This window comes from Rhinoderma darwinii, unplaced genomic scaffold (assembly GCF_050947455.1).
Source record: "Rhinoderma darwinii isolate aRhiDar2 unplaced genomic scaffold, aRhiDar2.hap1 Scaffold_541, whole genome shotgun sequence".
NCBI classification, from domain to species: Eukaryota; Metazoa; Chordata; class Amphibia; order Anura; family Rhinodermatidae; genus Rhinoderma; species Rhinoderma darwinii.
In genome coordinates, this window is record NW_027464091.1 from 220,741 (window position 1) to 242,871 (window position 22,131).

The window sequence follows — 22,131 nt, forward strand, 5'->3', positions numbered from 1 at the left end:
GGTGCTTTATATATAAACTGAGCTTATTTCTATCCCCGTCTCTATGCTATACGTATCTATGCTTGAATCTGATATTGTATATGTACACTAAACTATTGTATTTAGGATTTGTCTTCAATAGCCGGATAATTCCCGCTTCTAGGGCCAGCCGTGGCCACCTGCTCCCTGTTCCCCTACCCAGGTAGCCAATGATCACCCTGACCAATCTTCATGACCCCCTGACCACACTGTCCAACAAATTTACAGAAGAAAATACGGGCCAGCAATACTCATCACAATGTGATGACTTTATTAGAAAAACATTTTATAAACCACACGGCATGTTGACTTGATGATACAAAACCGCTTACGTGCTTCGAAAGCCAACTACGTTCTCTGCAAATGTACGCCATCGCCTCCAAACAGTCAATTATATCCCAAGTCCAGTTCATTGTGTCTCATGGACGCCCTATCCGTGGCGATATCCGGGTCCCTTCCACTGCTTCTCGCTTCAGACCTGTAAGCACAAAAACATTCTGCAAGTATCCATTGTCACCCGTACCTGCAGATTCTGCTTTAATGATGCAACTCACTCAACTCCTTGTCTATTGCATCGTTTACTGATGCCTCTTTTAGATGCAACAGATGTATTTTTTTATACTTACCAGCCTGGTTCACAGGCACCATCCCTTTTTATTGGCACCTGATCAATAAGGGTTTCCTGGTCCACCACCATAACACTGCAATACTATACAAAATCTCTTCACTCAATCCCTAATAACCTCCTCTGCCTCTTTTCCCTCTGACAGCTACCCAACCCCTTAAGCTGCAACAGCTTCCATAGACATCTCAAAAACTAGACAAGCCTTTCCCCACTTATCGTTCCCAACATTTCCTGGGACAAGTGTGTGTAAGTAGAAATCAACAAACATGTTTCCTGGCCCCAAATTTTACCCCCTCTTTCCAGTAAAGGATTGGCTTTCGGTATCACACCTCCTCGCTTTTACCTTTTTACTTTATCCAGCTTAACAGGTTCCCGACCGCTGGCCGTAAATATACGGCCAGCGGTCAGGGTCTCTAAAGTCCGGCGTATAGTATATATACGGCCGCACTTCAGAGACTGTGCACGCGCGATCGCGTGCACACAGCTCTATGCCCTGGCTGTTGCTAACAGCCATGGGCACTGGGCAGAATGTCAGGGGTCAATCTTTTGGCCCCTGAACATGTGATCGCTGTGACAACCAATCACAGCGATCACATGCATTTCTGCATAGAAAACAGTGTGCACGCGATCGCGTGCACACAGCCCTGTGCCCTCGCTGTTACCAACAGCTCTGGGCACTGGGCAGAGTATCAGGGACCAATCTGATGGTCCCTGAACATGTGGTCGCTGTGACAACCAATCACAGCGATCACATGCATTTCTGCTTATAAAACAGTGTGAACGCGATCGCGTGCACACAGCCCTGTGCCCGCGATCGCGTGCACACAGCCCTGTGCCCTCGCTGTTACCAACAGCTCTGGGCACTGGGCAGAGTATCAGGGACCAATCTGATGGTCCCTGAACATGTGGTCGCTGTGAAAATCACAGCGACCACATTTGTTTTGTTTTGAGTTTTCTGGCAGTAAATCTCCTGCCTCTTTTCTTCTCCTCAAATATTGTTTCAGTTTGAGGAGAAAAAGAGACTCGGGAGAATTGCTGCCAGAAGATTACAGTGAAAAAAAAAAAAAACAGTTACACTATAAAACATTCTCTGTATAGATAGATTTCTATCTATCTATACAATCTATCTATCCATCTATCTTTTTTTCTATCTATCTACCTTTCTTTCTTTTATTCTATTAGAATAGGCAGGTAGGGAGTATATAATTATATATATATCCACATATATCTAATATATATAGCAATAGCGGTTTATTTTTTTGTTAGCGGTAGTGTGGATATATATAGCAGTTAGGCCCCATGCACACGACAGCAAAAAACCTCCGTTTTTGCGGACCGCAACTGCGGTCCGCAAAAACTGAGCCATTCACTTTCATTGAACGCTGACACCTTTCAGTAGCACTACGGAAGGGTGTCAGCGCCGTGGAATTGTTCCGGGAATTATGGAACATGTCCGTTCTTTCGCATTTTGCGGGCCGTGCTCCCATACTTTGTATGGGAGCACGGCCCGAAAATGCGGCTGTCAGTCAGCGGCCGGCCGTGCCCGCGATCGCGGACAGCAATTGCGGGCACGGTCGTGTGCATGGGGCCTTAGTTTGTGTGTTTTATAAAAAAAATAAAAAAATAAAATTTGTTTAGTTAGTGTTAGTGTTAGTTACGTTATGGCGAGGAAGTTGTTTAGCGCCGAGGAGGCATACGCCATGCTGTGGTCTGAGTCGGAGACCGCATCAGAGATGGCGTCCGAGATGGAACCTGTTTTAGGTAGTGACGATGACAGCGTCACTTCAGGTTCATCTTCAGGGGACGTTGTCCCTGATGCAGTCGAAACTGCAGAACATGAAAGCGCAGGGCCAAGTAGCGCTGTAGCACGGGACAGCCTGGTCCCTCCAGTCCAGGCTCTTGTATGGGCACCTGCCCCATCTTTTGGGCCTAGAATCCACGGATTTACGGCCACTCCTGGCATAACCGTGGACAATACAAATTTTGTCCAAATGGATTACTTCCATTTATTTATAACGGACGACATCCTAAATCAGATTGTCCACGAAACAAATTTATATGCCACGCAATATATAAGGCAGAAACCTTCATCCACCCATGCCAGAGATTGGACGCCCACCAATTTGCAGGAATTAAAAAAAAATTTGGGGCTCACCCTAAATATGGGTATTGTCAAAAAGCCCTCCATTAGGTCTTACTGGTCAACAAGACCCGCCCAAGCCACCCCAGTATATTCTGCAGTAATGCCCAGGTCTCGTTATGAGACAATAATGAGGTTCCTCCACTTCAATGACAACGCACAGACCCCCCCAAGTACCGATGCAAACCGGGATCGGTTGTTCAAAATAAGACCGCTAATAAATTCCCTGAATAATTTATTTCTGCAACTCTACACCCCTGAGCAGAATGTAAGTGTGGACGAGCAGATATTTTGGAAGTGTTATAGAAACTCTGTTGAGTTTTGTAAAACCAGCTTTGAAAAAAAGCGATATGTGAAATAATCTTCTTCTATCCTCCGCCCTCCTACATCTCTATGTGATAAATAAGGCCACATATTTGGTATCCCCGTGCACGGGAGAAGTGGCAGAATGTGAACGGAGATTAATTTTGACCGTGGTCTATACCGTGTGTGAAAAATGCTGGTATAAACTGACGCATTTGCTAAAAAATTGCTAATTTTATTTTGTTCCATCTTATTCAAGAAACTTTCAGAAGAAAACTGGACTGTCTAAAAATATGATAAACCCCTTGAAGAAAACCTTGTGGGGTCTGCTTGCGTGAATGAAGTCATTTATGGGGTGATTCTAATCTTTCAGCAGCATTAGGCCCCCCAGAAAACAGTATGCGGCTATAAAATCAAGTGCAGAATTCCTGGACCGAAAAGGCCAAAAAGCCTCCTTTTATGCCAAGCCCTGGCACATGCCCGCACAGTGAATAAGGCACACATATTTGGTATCCCCATGCACGGGAGAAGTGGAAGAACGTGAAAGGAGATGAATTTTGGCCGTGGTCCATACCGTGTGTGAAAAATACTAGCCTAAACTGACGCATTTGCTAAAAAAGTGCTGATTTTATTTTGTTCCATCTTATTCAAGAAACTTTCAGAAGGAAACTGGACTTGCTAAAAATATGATAAACCCCTTGAAGGAAACCTTGTGGGGTCTACTTGTGTGAACGAAGTCATTTATGGGGTGTTTCCAATGTTTCAGCAGCATTAGGCCCCCCAGAAAACAGTATGCGGCTATAAAATCAAGTGCAGAATTCCTGGACCGAAAAGGCCAAAAAGCCTCTTTTTATGCCAAGCCCTGGCACATGCCCATGAATAAAGCACACATATTTGGTATCCCCATGCACGGGAGAAGAGGAAGAATGTGAAATGCGATGAATTTTGTCCGTGGTCCATTTTGTGTGTGAAAAAGCTAGCATAAACTGACGCATTTGTTAAAAAAAAAAGCTAATTTTATTTTGTTCCATCTTATTCAAGAAACTTTCAGAAGAAAACTGGACTGTCTAAAAATATGATAAACCCCTTGAAGGAAACCTTGTGGGGTCTACTTGTGTGAATGAAGTCATTTATTAGGTGTTTCTAATGTTTCAGCAGCATTAGGCCCCCCAGAAAACAGTACACTGCTATAAAATCAAATGCAGAATTCCTGGACCAAAAAGCCTCCTTTTATGCCAAGCCCTGGCACATGCCCGCACAGTGAATAAGGCACACATATTTGGTATCCCCATGCACGGGAGAAGTGGAAGAATGTGAAAGGAGATGAATTTTGACCGTGGTCTATACCGTGTGTGAAAAATGCTAGCCTAAACTGACGCAATTGTTAAATTCTTGCATTTTTTTCCAATTTTGCCCACTTTAGAGAAAAAAAAAAAAATTATATATACTGACAAATGCCACTAAAACAAAGCCCTATCTGTCCTTTAAAAAGAGTGTAAAATTCAAAGATGAACTTTATTCACCTGCTGAGTTATAGTCATCTAAAGAAGCGCATAGCAAAATTGTGAAATTTGCTCTGGTCATTTAGCTGTAAAACAGCCTAGTCCTTAACCGGTTAAACATTTTTTTTCAGCACCTTAATTGTCTTGCCCATCAGCCCTTCTATCCCCAACATCAGACCACTCATAATCATCTGACAGATCAGAATCAGACTCAACCAGCTACTGTTGCCTTCTTCTGCTTCTCTTTACATCCAGATGTGCTGCTCCTGTAATTCCAAACATTGTGCCAGTACTCCATGTTATAAACATTTTGGAAACCCCCAAGATGTCCCTCTCCCATGTTGAGATTATGAGGCCCTCCTGGGATAATGTTGCCCTCACCGACCCAGGAACCCTGTGCAAGCACCCTGGCACTTGGGCCATCATCGTGCCATGTTCCCTCACATTTTTGCTAGAATGATACCATTGAGGATACCTTGCCTTGCTACCTTGATGCCAGGATAATTTTTACTTCCAGCTATCGGCTCGAAACAATCCAGTATACCCCAAGTCCAGGTTCTTGTGCTACATGACTTGTGGGGGCTCTATACGTGGCAATATCCTGGCACCTTCCATTGCTTTCCGCTTGAGTGCTGTAAATATAAAAACATTCTGCCAGTGTCCATTGTCACCTATGCCTGAAGATCATGACTGTGTAATGCAACTCACTTAAGTCCTTTTCTATTGCATCGTAGTGGTACGGCCGCCTCCAGTTTCACACCAAAATATTAGGCCTAATTTAGGCCTATTGAACTTCCAGCCTGTGGCACCGTGAAATCGATGTCATTGACGGGCCCCCTAGTTACTACCCTCCCTTCCTGAAGCCATTGTAGATACCTTAACCAGGCCTTGACACATCGCAAATGTTCTTGGCAGACCAAAGCTGTCTAAAATTCCACTACACTACCCTAAGTCCCCTCATCCAATTACCTTACACCTACGTTCAGTCCCAATGTGGCCAGCATTTTGGACAAAGATACCCCTAACTTACATTATGCCTATTCCTACCAACTATACAAAGTTCCCCACTGCTATGCCTTTCTTGGCATTTTGCCCGCTCATCACTTTTTCAATGTACAGAGCTACTGGTGGGTACTGTATATAGTAACAATGATGGACATACCGCATATAGATGAAATATTACTTCAGAGAGTCCCCCTGGCAGCAGGCAGCCGATCATAAGTATTTCTGGAACAAAAAGTATAAACTGTGAAGATATTATGACGTGCGCTTAGTATGGTTCATCATATCAACAAATATATGATCTGCCTATTGACAACCTTGGAGAATTTGTTCCCACAGTCTTGTCGTGTGTCTCTATAGGAACATTCTGGATGACATCAGATTATAGAATTTCTATAGGTTGTTATTTGCTATAATACTTACATATATCCAGTGGATCTTCTAGCATGTCGGCTGTCACTGGTGCCACATATTCAGATGTTATAAATGTCTGTAAAATACATAATGGATTTAATGCACATACATAAAATAGCCCCATATCTGTAATGAATAGTAATATATTTACTTTCCCACATTTCATTTTCTATCACAGGAAGCGTCCAATGCCCCCCTGCCACATAAATAACACCAGCAGTATAATGGCATATGATAGTTGGAGGACACTGGTATAGATTTTGTATCAGGGACCAGGAGCTTATCATTATTCTTGTATTAAATCTTATCCTTAATGGAAAACTTCTAATTTGTCTTTTGTGGAGTCTTTTGGACTGGAGTAGAGAGTGTAGAGAGTAGAGAGTCCGTGTGCCGTCCGTTTTTTTGACGGGCCCATAAACTTCAATGGGCCCCACGGTCACTGAACGACGGACAAAACTAGGACATGCACAACTTTTGACGGAACAGACAAACGAAACCGTCAAAACAACTGAAATGTGCATGGCCACATAGAAATGAATGCGTCAGGGTGCTATCAGTTAAAAAAATGGATAGCACCCTGAAGAAAATAACTGAAGTGGGCATGAGGCCTTAGGCCTCATGCCCACTTCAGTTAAAAGCCTTTTATGCCCACTTCAGTAATTTATTCAGGGTGCTATCTGTTTTTTTAACTGATAGCACCGTGACACATTCATTTCTATGGGGCCAGGCACACTTCAGTTGTTTTGACGGTTCTGTTCGTCCATTCTGTCAAAATAAGTGCTTGTCCTACTTTTGTCTATCGTTCAGTGACCGTGGGGCCCATTGAAGTCTATGTGTCCGTCCAAAAAACCGGACGGCACACGGACCACATCCGTGTGCCGCCCGTTTTTTACGGATCCGTTGCTAAGCAACGGAAGTGCGTGCCAAAGTTCTCTGCATTCAACACACAAGATGGATTTTAACAGACCATTTAAAGCGGAAGACAAACTGAAGCACAGCATCCATTTAAAATGGAACAACGGAACAGATGCGGAGTGACAACGGAAACCACACGGATGTCACAACGGCACACGGATCCGTTTTAAACTGACATGAAAATGGTGAAGGACGTGTGCATGAGGCATATGGCTGAAAATAACAAATAGTCCCTACTAACTTTTAAAATTCCCTGTGGCTCCTGCGCTGGTGGTTCTGTTGTCTTTAGTTACTAGGCCACAGCGGTCATGTCCGTGTGGATGGCATGTCACGTGGCAGCTATTGTGTCACATCCAGGGCCGGCCTTAGGTTTAATGGTGACATGTGCAGTATCTGTGACGTCCTCCCCTTTAAGATGCACCATGTAGTGTCCAAATACTTTAGTCATACAGTGCCCAAATAACATCACCTAGTCAATAAATTAGGGATTGTATCTTTCTGTTTTTTTATATTATAGGTTTGGGCCCTAAATGTTGGATCGGGAGTGCAAGTTGAGGGTGCTCAGGCCATCTATGGTGGTAGTGCCCTCTGCAGTATTGACCAGTAATGCGCCCTGTGCGATCGTGTAGAGATGCAGTTAATAAAATACACTGACCTTGGACTCTCCTACTGAATACATACGGCTGAATGTAGAACGTTATGTGAGGTGAGGTGGAGGGCTCTGCTTAATCTTTGATCTGGCCTCCTGGGATGTGTGGTTATCATTAACTCTTATGAGGAATTAATTCTAGGAGAAAGAAAGACAATGTATTAGGACGCATCTCAATCAATGGCAATATTTTCATCTAGAACAGAGTCCAGTCCCCAACCATTGTTAGATTACCAAAGGGGTAAATAGGGTGACTGCCTGGGGTCCAGGGCTTTGGGGTGGCCCACAGCTCCAGGGCTCCATACGCCCCTGAAATTGGACAAACAATAACGGCACAGGGAGCCATTGGGTTCCTGCTCTGCCGTATGATTTCATAGGCCATGGCCTAGTTCAGGCCTGTAGCCAATGAGGCACCGGGAGTATACTAATAATGTCAGCGGCCCAGCAGGATGAAGTCACTGAATCACGCCGTCTGCGCCAGGCCGCTGATTTTGTAGTAAGCGGAATATCTGACCCGGTTGGTCGTCTATTAGGTGAGTATCATTTTTTATTTTATAGGTGCAAAGTGGGCACTATTAATATAGGGAATAAAAGGACTCAGCGGGGGCTTAAAAAAGGGGGCTTCATTACTGTGGGGCCATACAAAAGGGTCATTCTGACCCAGGACATACATAAAGTGTCATTCTAACTGTGGAGGGTATTGGTGGATACTGCACATAGTAACTAATAATAGACGCACCTTGCATAGATGAAATATTGCTTCGGAGAGTCCCCTGGCAGCAGGCAGCCGATCTTAAGGTGTTCTGGAAAAAACAATAATTGTGTCGTTTTATTTCTCCAGACAGACGTGTGTTCAGTATCGATCACCCAGCAATGAAGGAAATATACATTGGGGCTCATGTACACAGCAATTTCATGTGGACGGACCTGTATGTGGCGCACAGACTGCAGTACCGGTAATGTAGACACTGTGTGCGCTGTGTACTGCCTCCATAGTCCAACAATGTATTAGGAAATTACATAAATAACAAGTCCCTTATATATTACTAATATCATAATATCTTTTTTATGTAGCATGTCTATAATAATAATAATATAGAGCAGCAGCAAAATTCACAGCGTTTACTTTTGCTACATGTGGATGAGTTTTTGAAACTGTAACTATTTACCTGTAACACCTTTGAATTTTGCCGCGCAGCAAATCTGCAGCGTGTGAATTCAGCTTTATGGCGTAGAATATAGTACTCAAATAATGCAATCATACAGTGCCCAAATAACACCGCCAGACAGATATTGTCTGCCACACTGTAATGTAATCCATTATCAAGGAAATGTATCTGCTCCCTGAGCCACTAGTGCCCTTTCCTTTTTTTTACATGAAGAGTGGGATTGAGTATTCCAGCAATGGGTGCCCCAGAGATCAAGACCAGTGGCGCCCCATTCAGTAGTGACAGGTGATGCACCCAGTGTAACCGCACAGGTCGCACACCCCTAAGACCGGGCCTGGTTTAACAACATTGGGGAATTAGTTCCCACAGTCTTGTCATGTGTCTCTATAGGAACATTCTGGATGACATCAGATTATAGAATTTCTATAGGTTGTTATTTGCTATAATACTTACATATATACAGTATATATCCTAGCATGTCGGCTGTCACTGGTGCCACATAATCAGATGTTATAAATGTCTGTAAAATACATAATGGAATAAACATAAAATAAGCCCATATCTAGAATGAATAATAATATATTTACTTTCACACATTTCATTTTCTATCACAGGACGAGTTAGACATTGAACATATTTTGTAATGTTAGTGTAAACCCAGAGAACACAACTATAGGGGTGAAGAGGTTGCAGTCACACCCAGGCCCTGGTGTCCATGACTTGTGTAGAGATACAAGAAATATTCGGCTCTTACCTTGGACACTCCTACTTTATATACTGGGCATTAATTGGGTGCTCTCCTTATTCTTTGAGCAGCCCTCCTACACCTGGACCTGAGACCATGATAGAGCGCTTCATTGTGCCGTTCCTCTTTTATTACTCCTGGAAATGTAAGACTAAATTTACAACTGCGTGCTGCTATTTCCTTTTGTACATGGCCATGGTCTGATACTATACAATCAGTGCTGATGGTTTAAGAATGTTTAGGGACATGGCCTATAATTGTTGGATGGTAAAAATGCATAAAAAAACCTGTTATACTTTGTGCCAAAACGCACGGTGAAGCATGGTCATTTTATGTATCTTGCCTTAATTTTCACAAAAAATAGAAATGAACCGTAATGGGTGAACGTTGCTTAAGGAGTTTTTTAAGTGACAGATACTGATGTAGGTGATAACTTATCAGCCTGAAAATTCCTCGTATTATATGTTTCAATAAAATATAGTCAACCAAGGCCGGACATACATAGAGATAGACCATGCGGCTTCTATGGGCTTGGTTGGTCTTATCCTCTTTGCGGCTGGGTGGTGACAGCCTGCGCAGGACTCCTCTCTCCAGAGGAACTACATTGTTAGCAGGCAAGGTGGTGGAGAATTGGCCCAAAGGTCATGGGAAGAAAATGGAGAGGCAAACAAAACTCACGGCCATCTGTCCTCAGTAGCTAAATTGGCGCATCATAATGGGGGGCCCAGTTTGATCTTTGCTATGAGGACCCCTATCTTCTATGTATGGCTCTGTATCCATGAGTCAGATTATGTGACTGTTTGGTGAACTTTTTGGTGTCAAAAGACTAAGAGTATTCATGATAACTATGACTTTCTCCAAGTGTCATGACTTTCTATGTGACATGAAGGAATGGGGTCACTCATACACTACAGTGCCGTCTATTTTCTGACCAGATAATTTGTGATGTGTGTGAGTAATATGCAGGAAAGGTGAATGAAAGGAAAGATAAATCAATACCTCAGCGCTGTATTCAGGACTCTGCCCCGGCAACAACAGATCTGGGACAAATTGAGGGATCTGTTCAGAATAAAATACAAAACCTCTGATGACAGGATAGATACAAGTGTAGTTGTCATGTCACAAGAAGTTACACTTATAAACTTATAAATTAAACATTTACACTTTTTAACATTGGAGTCTATGGGCGACAAATGACCAACATATGACATCTATCTATACAATTTTTTTAACATGGGAATATATGTGTGACGGAGGCTGATGGGTGGCATCCAGGGCCGCCATCAGGAATTTCAGGGCCCCCTACAGCTACATTTTCTGGGCCCCCCTACCGTGGCACCGCCTGTTAACGGTACTCCGTCCAGTACTATATCATGGTACCCAGGGCCGCCATCAGGGGGGGTATTATGGGTACTGATGTGAGAGGCCCGGCCAAACCTAATTGAAAGGGGGGCCCGGCAAACTGCCGCGACTTGCCTTTGGTAGAAAAAAAAACAGGCCCCTGCAATGGGGCCCGTTTTTTTCACCAAAAGAATGTCATGAGCTGCGGGCCCCCCTTTCAATTAGGTTTGGCCGGGCCTCTCACATCAGTACCCCTAATACCCCCCTGATGGCGGCCCTGGGTAGCATGGGGGCCGTCAAACACCGCCGCCTGTGCGACCGATCACGCGCACCCGCAAACTCCCGCGCATGCGCACCGGCGACCGCCTGGAACCGCGCACCGAATTTTGAGGCAGATTTTGACCTGCCCACACTATCTTGCCGCGTTTTTTGCCCACGGCGATTGAGGACAGCAGACAGAAAACGCAGCGAAAAATGCATTTTCTGCCTCCCATTGATTTCGATGGGAGGTCAGAGGCAGAACCGCGGCAAGAAAGGACGTGCTGCTTTTTCTTTTTTCCGCGACTGGCTCCCATTGATTTCAGATTAAATCAATGGGAGGCGGTTTTGGAAGTTTTTTGGTGCTGATTCTGACGCAGTGTCCGAGTCAATATCAAGGCCCAAAAACTCTGTGAACTGGGCCTTATTGTTAGGGCTTATTCAGACGAACGTGTAATACGTCCGTGAAACGTGTGTGATTTTCACGCGCGTTGCACGGACCTATGTTACTCTATGGGGCCGCGCAGACTGTCAGTGATTTTCACGCGCCTCGCACGGACCTATGTTACTCTATGGGGCCGTGCAGACTGTCAGTGATTTTCACGCAGCGTGTGTCCGTGTGTACGCTGCGTAAAACTCACGACATGTCCGATATTTGTGCATTGTTCGCGCATCACGCACCCATTGAAGTCAATGGGTGCGTGAAAATCACGCCCAGCGCTTCCGCAGCAGTATAAACTATGAATGAAAACAGAAAAGCACCACGTGCTACAAACATACAAACAGAGTGTCATAATGATGGCGGCTGCGCGAAAATCACGCAACCGCGCATCATACGCTGCTGACACACGGAGCTGTTATGGACCTTTTGCAAGCGCAAAACGCCACGTTTTTGCGCGCGCAAAAAGCACACGCTTGTGTAAATCCGGCCTTAGGGTAGGAACACACTAGGCATGAACGCTGCGGATTTTATGCAACACATTTTATTGTGTAAAATCCGCAGCGTATTACAGTCGCAGCAGAGTGGGTGAGGTTTGAACAAATCTCATCCATACGCTGCAAAAATAATGGACCTGCAGTGTGACTGCAGTCGCATGTCAATTTATTCTGTGGAATCGCTGCTCCTCTGTTGCGGAAATGCTGCGGTTCTGCCGCAAAAATCACAAATGAGAAAAAAAAAAAAGGCACTTTTTTAAATTTATAAAAAAGTTTAGACTTGCCCCGGCCGTAGTCCTGGTGACGCGATCCTCTATTCTTAGCGTAGCCCTGCCTCCTGTCATGACGTTTCATCCCATGTGACTGCTGCAGCGGTCACATGGTCTACAGCGTCATCCCAGGAGGCGGGGCTACGTTCAGAAGAGAGAGATGCGTCACTTAAACTACGGCCGGGGTAAGTCTAAACTTTTTTTTCCCTGCAGGATTCCCGCAGCGGACAAGCCTCACGAAACCTGCGCCACTATTCGGTGCGGTTTTGCTGGCGGAATTCCCTGCGGCTACCGGGGCGGATAAGCTGTGTCGTTTTACTCAGCATATCCGCCTAGTGTGTCCCTTATGATGTCGCTCCTGGAGCTGCTGCCGGTCTCTAAATAGGCAGTTGGTTCAGTAGAATTTGGAATTATTTTTTTTTGTGAACCAGCTTAAAAAAATACAAAACTTTTGTGTTAGGGCCTGTTCACATCACTGTTCGCTTCCGCTCCGGGGTTCCGTCTGAGGTTTCTGTCGGGTGAACCCCGCAACGGAAAGTGAAAGTGATAGCACAGCTTCCGTTTCCATCACCATTAGCGCAGTCGACTGCGCTATTAATTCCGTCCGAAAACCAGCCGGAATGGTGACGAACGGAAACCATTAGCGATGTTTCCGTCACCATTGAGATCAATGGTGACTGAAACGGAAGCTGTGCTGTCACTTTCACTTTCCGTTGCGGGGTTCACCCGACGGAAACCTCAGACGGAACCCCGGAGCGGAAGCGAACAGTGATGTGAACAGGCCCTAACACAAAAGTTTTGTATTTTTTTAAGCTGGTTCGCAAAAAAAAATAATTCCAAATTCTACTGAACCAACTGCCTATTTAGAGAGCGGCAGCAGCTCCAGGAGCGACATCATAAGGGACACACTAGGCGGATATGCTGAGTAAAACTCCACAGCTTATCCCGGGAGCCGCAGGGAATTCTGCCAGCAAAACCGCACCAAATAGTGGCGCAGGTTTCGTGAGGCATGTCCGCTGCGGGAATCCTGCAGGGAAAAAAAAGTTTAGACTTGCCAGGGCCGTAGTTTAGGTGACGCATCTCTCTCTTCTGAACGTAGCCCCGCCTCCTGGGATGACGCTGTAGACCATGTGACCGCTGCAGCAGTCACATGGGATGAAACTTCATGACAGGAGGCCGAGCTGCGCTAAGAATAGAGGATCGCGTCACCAGGACTACGGCCGGGGTAAGTCTAAACTTTATCAATTTAAAAAAGTACCTTTTTTTTTTCTCATGTGTGATATTTGCGGCAGAACCGCAGCATTTCCGCAACAGAGGAGCGGCGATTCCACAGAATACATTGACACGCTGCGGCTTAAAAAGTCACACGGCAGGTCCATTATTTTTGCAGCGTGTGGATGAGATTTGTTGAAATCTCATCCACTCTGCTGCGACTGTGATACGCTGCGGATTTTCCACAATAAAATGTGTTGCATAAAATCCGCAGCGTTCATGCCTAGTGTGTTCCTACCCTAAGGCCGGATTTACACGAGCATGTGCTTTTTGCACGCGCAAAAAACGTGGCGTTTTGCGCATGCAAAAGTTCCATAACAGCTCCGTGTGTCAGCAGCGTATGATGCGCGGCTGCGTGATTTTCGCGCAGCCGCCATCATTATGACACTCTGTTTGTATGTTTGTAGCACGTGGTGCTTTTCTAATTTCATTCATAGTTTATACGGCTGCGGAAGTGCTGGGCGTGATTTTCACCCACCCATTGACTTCAATGGGTGCGTGATGCGCGAACAATGCACCAATATAGGACATGTCGTGAGTTTTACGCAGCGGACACACGCTGCGTGAAAATCACTGACAGTCTGCACGGCCCCATAGAGTAACATAGGTCCGTGCGAGGCGCGTGAAAATCACTGACAGTCTGCACGGCCCCATAGAGTAACATAGGTCCGTGCGAGGCGCGTGAAAATCACGCGCGTTGCACGGACGTATTACACGTTCGTCTGAATAAGCCCTAACAATAAGGCCCAGTTCACAGAGTTTTTGGGCCTTGATATTGACTCGGACACTGCGTCAGAATCAGCACCAAAAAACTTCCAAAACCGCCTCCCATTGATTTAATCTGAAATCAATGGGAGCCAGTCGCGGAAAAAAGAAAAAGCAGCACGTCCTTTCTTGCCGCGGTTCCGCCTCTGACCTGCCATCGAAATCAATGGGAGGCAGAAAATGCATTTTTCGCTGCGTTTTTTGTCTGCTGTCCTCAATCGCCGCGGGCAAAAAACGCAGCAAAAAAACGCGGCAAGATAGTGTGGGCAGGGCAAAATCTGCCTCAAAATTCTTTAAGGAATTTTGAGGCAGATTTTTTTTTGCCTGCAAAATACTGTGTGAACAGGGCTATACATAAACAACACTTTGAGATAATTTACTCACTGTCAGAAGAGCTGCTCCCACTCCAGTCCTCTTCCGGCGATGTCTTCCAGGGGAGGTCTTCGGTCCAGACGTCCAGTCCTTCACCTCCAGCCAGGCTCCAGGTAAGTTTTGTCCATGTGGGTCCGCCGCTGCGCGCGCTTCGTTCGCGGGCGGCCGGTCGCGGGTGCGCGCGCGGTCGATCGCGGGTGCGCGCGCGGGCGGTCTCCAGTGCGGGCGTTCGTGGACGCGGACGGTTTGACGGCCCCCCATGACGAGGGGAGGGGGCCCGCAGCAGCAGCAGCAGCTCACGACATTCTTTTGGTGAAAAAAACGGGCCCCATTGCAGGGGCCCGTTTTTTCCTACCAAAAGAATGTCGAGGCAGTTGCCGGGCCCCCCTTTCAATTAGGTTTGGCCGGGCCCCTCACACCACTACCCCTAATACCCCCCTGATGGCGGCCCTGGTGGCATCTATCGGAGGTATATTCCAGTTAACATCTCGCGCCATACATCTCAGGATATGTCAGGTTTAGGGATAAGTTAAGAAAAGACACATCTGTATAAATGAAAGATAAATTAATATAAAGATAGATCAAGCCTGAGTCTGTATTCGGTAAGCTTACCCGTCAGCAGCAGTTCTGGTATAAATCGAGGGATCTGTTCAGACAAAATCCAAGATAAAATATAAAACCTCTAATCACAGGGTAGATACAAGAGTAGTTGTCACGTTACAAGAAGTTACACCAAAGCGGAAATGTAATTTATTTATTAAAAAATTTCTCTATCTTGTACAGGCAGTCACAGAACCACCTGAATGGACTATAGGAGGACTATATCATGCTTCCCTAGTCCACAAAGGTGAGATACTTGGTTTCCCCTTTAGACTCTGATAACTATGACTGACTCAGAGTATTAGAAGTTACCTATCTGCCTAAATCACATGAAGGAGCTGAATCAGCCATATGTAAAAGTGTGAACTGTTGTCGGGGAGTTAGGGCGGGTTCACACATGGCGGAATTTCACTTAAATTCCGCTGCGGACACTCCGCAGCGTTAATCCGCAGCGGAGCCGTTTCTCCATTGACTTTCACTTTAATTTAGCAGTGTTCGTTTACACGATGCGTACAATTCCGCTGCGGAGCATAGGCTGCGGAGCGGAATTTGGTGTCCGCAGCATGCTCTGTCTGTTGCGGAGCAGTGGCGGACTGGTTGCGGACTCATGGCGGAATTTCTCCATTGACTTCAATGGAGAGTCAAAATTCCGCAATGAAGTCCGCAGATCTTATGTGTGCTGCGGAGCGTATTGTTTTTACTACCATGACATTTCTTCATTCTGGCTGGACCTATGTATTTCTAGGTCTACAGCCAGACTGAGGAAGTCAATGGGGCTCCCGTAATGACGGGAGCGTTGCTAGGAGACGTCTGTAAATAGTCACTGTCCAGGGTGCTGAAAGAGTTACGCGATCGGCAGTAACTGTTTCTGCACCCGGGACAGTGACTACCGATCTCAATATACATGTATCTGTAAAAAAAAATATAAGTTCATACTTACCGAGAACTCCCTGCGTCTGTCTCCAGTCCGGCCTCCCAGGATGACGTTTCAGTGTAAGTGACGGCTGCAGCCAATCACAGGCCAAGCACAGGCTGCAGCGGTCACATGGACTGGAGCGTCATCCAGGGAGGTCGGGCTGGATGCCGAAAGAGGGACGCGTCACCAAGACAACGGGCGGTAAGTATGAATTTCTTTGACTTTCACTAGGGAAAGTGCTGTCCCTTCTCTCTATCCTGCACTGAATAGGGAGAAGGGAAGCACTTTTCCTGCAGTCCGCAGCGGCCAGTCCGCATCAATTTTCTGCACATTTTGTGCAGATCCGCAGCCGTAATCCGCAACCCGGATTAGGTGCGGCATTGATGCGGACAGTTGCGGAGGAATTCCGCCATGTGTGGTCATGCCCTTATAGGGAGTCAATACTTTCAGCATCACATATTCACTCAATGAGTTCATGAATAAAACTATAGTGAACATAAGGAAGCAGAAGCAAAGATCAGAAAATACCTCTGTAATGTGGCAAATGTGAAACATGAACATTGAAGGGATTTTCCGGGACTTTGATACTGATGGCCAATCCTTAGCAAAGGCCATCAATATCAGATTCTAAGTGGACACATCTTTCACTATCATAGGTGAAGTAACTGGTTATTTTTTACTACTGTTGATGTTTATACCAGTAAGACTTGTTTGTCCTTTGGAGAATAGTTCTGTACTCACATCACCGGATCATGGTTATGTATGAGGTTACTAATGGCTACTGCCAGGGCCGACCTTACGATAGATTGCGCCCTGTTGCGAAATTATCTTTCGGCGCCCCACCACATAATAAAAAAAATGCCCCATAAAAAGTATAATGCCCCCACAGTATAATACCCAATTTAGTGCCCCCACACAGTATAGTGCCCATTTAGTGCCTCTCACACAGTATAATGCCCCTGGCCCCTTTAGTGACCCCTCAATTCCCCACCTCCGCCTTGTAGACAGTGCCATACAGCCCCCACCTCCTCCTTGTAGACAGTGCCATACCTCCCCCACCTCCTTCTTGTACACAGTGCCCTCCACCTCCCCCTTGTAGACAGTGTCATAAAGCCCCCACCTCCCTCTTGTAGACAGTGCCATACAGCCCCCCACCTCCCCCTTGTAGACAGTGCCATACAGCCCCTACCTCCCTCTTGTATACAGTGCCCCCACCTCACCCTTGTAGACAGTATAATACAGCCCCCATTTTCCCTTTTAGACAGTGCCATAGAGCCCCCCACCACCTCTTGTAGACAGTGCCAAACAGCGCCCCCTCCTTGTAGACAGTGTCATACAACCCCCACCTGACCCTTTTAGACAGTGCCATACAGCCCCCCACCTCCCCCTTGTAGACAGTGCCAGACAATGCCCACCAAACAAAAAAACAATTGTACACACCTTCCCATGACGAATGGAGCTGATCCACAACGCCGACGACAGGATCCTTGCATAGGCCGGCGTGATCCAATGATATCACCACGACGGCCTGCGCAGGGATCCCGTCCCTGTGCCTGATAGCCTAGTCTAGAGTTTCCCAACCTTTTTGGACTCGAGTCACCCCTTGAAAAAAAAACAACAATTCCTCAGGGCACCCCTACCAAAAATTGTTTAGAGAAAGACAGAAAATGGCTAAGAACAAGCCCACACTCTTAGGCTGGGTTCACACGACCTATTTTCAGGCGTAAACAAGGCGTATTATGCCTGATTTATGAATGGGTTTGCCGACGTACTGTGCCGACGACCAGTAATTTACAGCTGTCAAATGACGACACGTAAAATGACTGCCTAGACAAAGAAGTGCAGGACACTTCTTTGAAACGTAATTTGAGCCATTTTTCATTGAATTCAATGAAGAACAGCTCAGATGTTCGGCCGTCAAAGACGCCTCGCATAATGCGTGGAGGAGCTTTTACGTCTGAAACGACGCAGCTGTTTTACCTGAAAACAGTCTGTCTTTTCAGACGTAAAAGCCAGTTCTCGTGTGCACATACCCTTAGGGTATGTTCACACAACGTTTTTTGTAAGACAGAAAAAAATCTGCCTCAAAATTCGTTTTGCGTTTTTTTAAGCAGTTGAAGCTAATGCAAAAGACACAGGCAAAAAGCTGCAAACAAGCCATCGCAGGTGTATTCTGCCTCCCATTAATTTCAATTGGAGGTCAGATGTGGAAACCACTTGAAGACCATCAGCCCCCACTCGCAGTAATATAACCATCAGCCCCCCACTCACAGTAAAATGACGATCAACCCCCCCCCACTCACAGTAAAATGACATCAGCCCCCCACTCTCACGAAAATGACCATCAGCCCGCCACCTCACACATGCCTCTGTATAGTGCCACACAGCCCCTTGTAGGTAGTGAAAGACAGCCTACTTGTAGGTAGTGCCACACAGCTGCCTTTTGGGAAGTGCCACACAGCCCCCTTGTAGGTAGTGCTATACAACCCCCTGTAGGTAGTGCCACACAGCACTCTTGTAGGTAGTGCCACACTGCCCCCTTGTAGGTAGCGCCACACAGCCTCCTTGTACATAGTGCCACACAGCCCCCTTGTAGGTAGGGGCACACAGCCCCCTTGTATGTAGTGCCACACACCCACTTGTACGTAGTGGCACACAGCCCCCTTCTAGATAACACCCGCCCCCCCTTCCTGTACATAGCGCAACTGTAGCTCCCTAAAGGAGCGGAATCCCGCTGTGGCCAGGGGATTCTGCTCCTGGACAGAGCGCTTGATGTCTCTGTCCATATATGGTCAGTGACATGAGGGGCAACTCCTAAAGTGGAATCCCCGCCCATAGCATTGCCGACACTGTGACCAGGGATTCCACTCCAGGAGAAGCCCCTGACGTCTCTGTCCATTTATGGACAGTGACGTCAGGGGCTTCACCTAGAGCCGAATCACCGGCCACCGCGCAGGCAATGCTATGAACCGGAATGGCGCTTCAGGAGTACAGGGGGGTGTGTGGCACTACCTACAAGGGAGCTGTGTGTCGCGGCACTCCTCGAGGGTTCTCATGGCACCCCTTGTTGGGAACCACTAGATGAGGGAGATAGTCCCTGCTCTGCTATAGTGTTCATTAGTATCTGTGTCTTAAGGATGCAGAAACTATTAAATGTGGGGCGCCCTCATGCCTGATGTTGCTGCTAAAGACGCCACGCCACCGAGAGAAGTGCTCAGGCGGAAAGGCAGCTGCTGAGTTGCCCGGCCATTTCTAAAACACAAGCAGGGGCAGGGAGCCAGTGCAGCGCCCCATTCCACCTGCTGGAGCGATGCGCCCTATGTAATGGCACAGGTCGCACACCCCCAAGGCCGGCCCTGGCTACTGCTGAGCCTTATTAGGATAATATACGGTAGCTTTTTAAGACTATTCACAGCCATCTGGTAAATATTTGTTCCTATTTTTCTCCCCTACCTATTATAGAGGATTTTGTATTAGTCACATCTATGAGTGTGCATTTATGTGATCAGCTGATGCCGGCTTGAATCCGGTTTGTTCCATCGATTATTTTTTTATGTTTGTATACTTTTAACAAAGATATGTTTTTTTTATATGGAAAAATTATATTCTTTATATGTGATATATGTCTAATAATAGGTTTATATATTAGAGATGAGCATTTTGTACACACATGTATACTTGTTTGATAAGCTACAATTATCTACATGGAAGACAGTCAGAAGAATCACCTCTCCCCAAATAATATCTCATTTTAATTAGGATATAATGAAATATGTAAACAGTGAAGATACAATAAATGAGTTCCCTCTAGCAACTAAGGCTATGTTCACATGTATACTTGCTGTATGTACTCCTGTATCATAGGAGCAGAACCACTAACAGAGCCTGCAACACAGATGTAAGCAAAGACAGCAGAAAAATTAGACGTCATATTGAAAACTGAAAAAGTATAAAATTATAGAGGATCTGATATCTCTCCGGACATGTCTGTTCTAGAAAATACTTGAGAAGTCACATTCCACATTACTGACAGCTGCAATTCTCAGACAATGGTAAGGGTATGTTCACACACTTAACAATAAACGGCTGTAAAATACGGAGCTGTTTTCAAGGGAAAACAACCTCTGATTTTCAGCCGTTTTTTAAACCAGAAACGTTTTTTGAGGCGTTTTTAATGACGTTCTTGGAGCTGTTTTTTATTGAGACAATGAAAAACGGCTCCAAAAGCAGCCCAAGAAGTGACATGCATTTCTTTTTACGGGGCATTTTTTATACACCATTTTATCAAACGCCCACATAAAACGCACCATCGGAACCCCCGTTTTTTCCATTGAAATCAATGGGCAGATGTTTGGAGGCGTCCAGCCTCCGTATTTTCGGCTGTTTTTTTGGGTGTTTACGGCCAGGAAAACATCTTATAATAGGCTGTGTATACATACTCTGTTGTACTAAGTTGTAACTTTAATGAGAAAATATGAAACATTGAAATCTGAATGTAAAATGTCCAGTTGTTACTTGCATTAATAGAAACATTTTACTGGAACTTGAACTGTTTGTCTAAAAAAATCAACCCCAACTCCCGACAATCACCAGAAAAAAATCCTTCTACAACCATATAGTTGTGGTGAGGTGTTGGTGTGGTTGGAAATTGCTGCAGTAATGTCCAGTGCGAATCTGGCCTTATATGAGAATACTAGAGCGTATATATTTCATGTATCCAGTAACATGTAGAATTAATGATAAAATGTTGCATCTTACCTGTCAATCACACAGTCAATCACAGTCCTGGTCCAGATGTCATTGCCAGAAATTGTAGAAAAAGTCAAAAAATCGTGAGCTGTAGGATACACACTGATCCAATATCAAGCAAAGTGAGTGTAATCCAGCTGCACATAGAACCTAATGACTAATACTGTCTATGACATCATCAGTGACATCACAAGCTGCTGCAGTATCAGTTACATCATCGATTATCTCCTATTGCTTGGATAGACTGTCTGTGTATACACTGGATATAGGCGTTACATGGGGCTGCTGTTTTATAAACATGGAAGAAAGATACATGTGTGATTATAGGGGCTACGACTAAGAACATGTAATGTATGAAACGTGTAATCTGTTACTAGATGGATTTTATCCTGTTATACAGATGTAGCCATATTTAACCCCTTCCCGCACCTTGACGTAACTGCACGTCAATGTGTGCAGTAAGTTCGCGCACCTTGACGTGCAATTACGTCTGTGCTTTGACAGTTAACCGCCGCGCCGATCAGTGGCCCATCGCCGCTGATTTCGGCAGTTTACCCCTTCGATGCGGCGGTCGATTCCGATCGCCACATCGAAGGATTTTAGCGTCGATCGGCAGCCCCCACGTGAAATCACGGGGGCTGGCGATGGTACCCATGGCAACCGGATGCCAGACAATTGCTTCCGGGCTGCCATGTACAGAAGCCTATGAGGACCAGCCTCTGCCAGTCCTCCTAGGCTTCCTGTCAGTGTGACTATTACGTCACAATGACAGTTAGAATACATTACACTACTTAAGTAGTGTAATGTACTCTAGCAGCAATCAAAGCTGCAAGTCTAAGTGTTCTCTAGTGGAACAAGTGAAAAAAGTAAAAAAAAGAATAAAAATGTTTTAAAACAAGTGTCAAAATAAAAGTTATAAGTGACATAAACAAGAACTGCTTTTTTTTCCTATAATAAGTCTTTTATTATAGGAAAGAAATGAACACGTAAAAAAAAAGTACACATATTGGGTATCACCGCGTTCGTAACGACCCCAACTATAAAACTATAACATTATTTTTCCCGCACGGTGAACACCCCAAAAAAAATAAACGAAAAACAATGCGAGAATCACTATTTTTTGGTCACCACCCCTCCCAAAATATACAATAAAAAGTGATCAAAAAGTCGC

The 22,131-nt window shown here is 45.5% G+C and overlaps 1 long non-coding RNA gene across 1 annotated transcript; it reads right to left on the minus strand.

Moving 5' to 3' along the window:
* Positions 1-4,722: 4,722 nt before the first annotated feature.
* Positions 4,723-21,044, minus strand: LOC142722929 (uncharacterized). The gene is made up of 8 exons (XR_012875197.1): positions 20,970-21,044; positions 9,492-9,619; positions 9,191-9,257; positions 8,308-8,371; positions 7,575-7,706; positions 6,014-6,080; positions 5,751-5,815; positions 4,723-5,220 (listed from the first exon to the last, which is right to left on the minus strand). It is a non-coding gene; the product is annotated as an uncharacterized LOC142722929 (long non-coding RNA).
* Between the last annotated feature and the right edge of the window lie 1,087 nt (positions 21,045-22,131).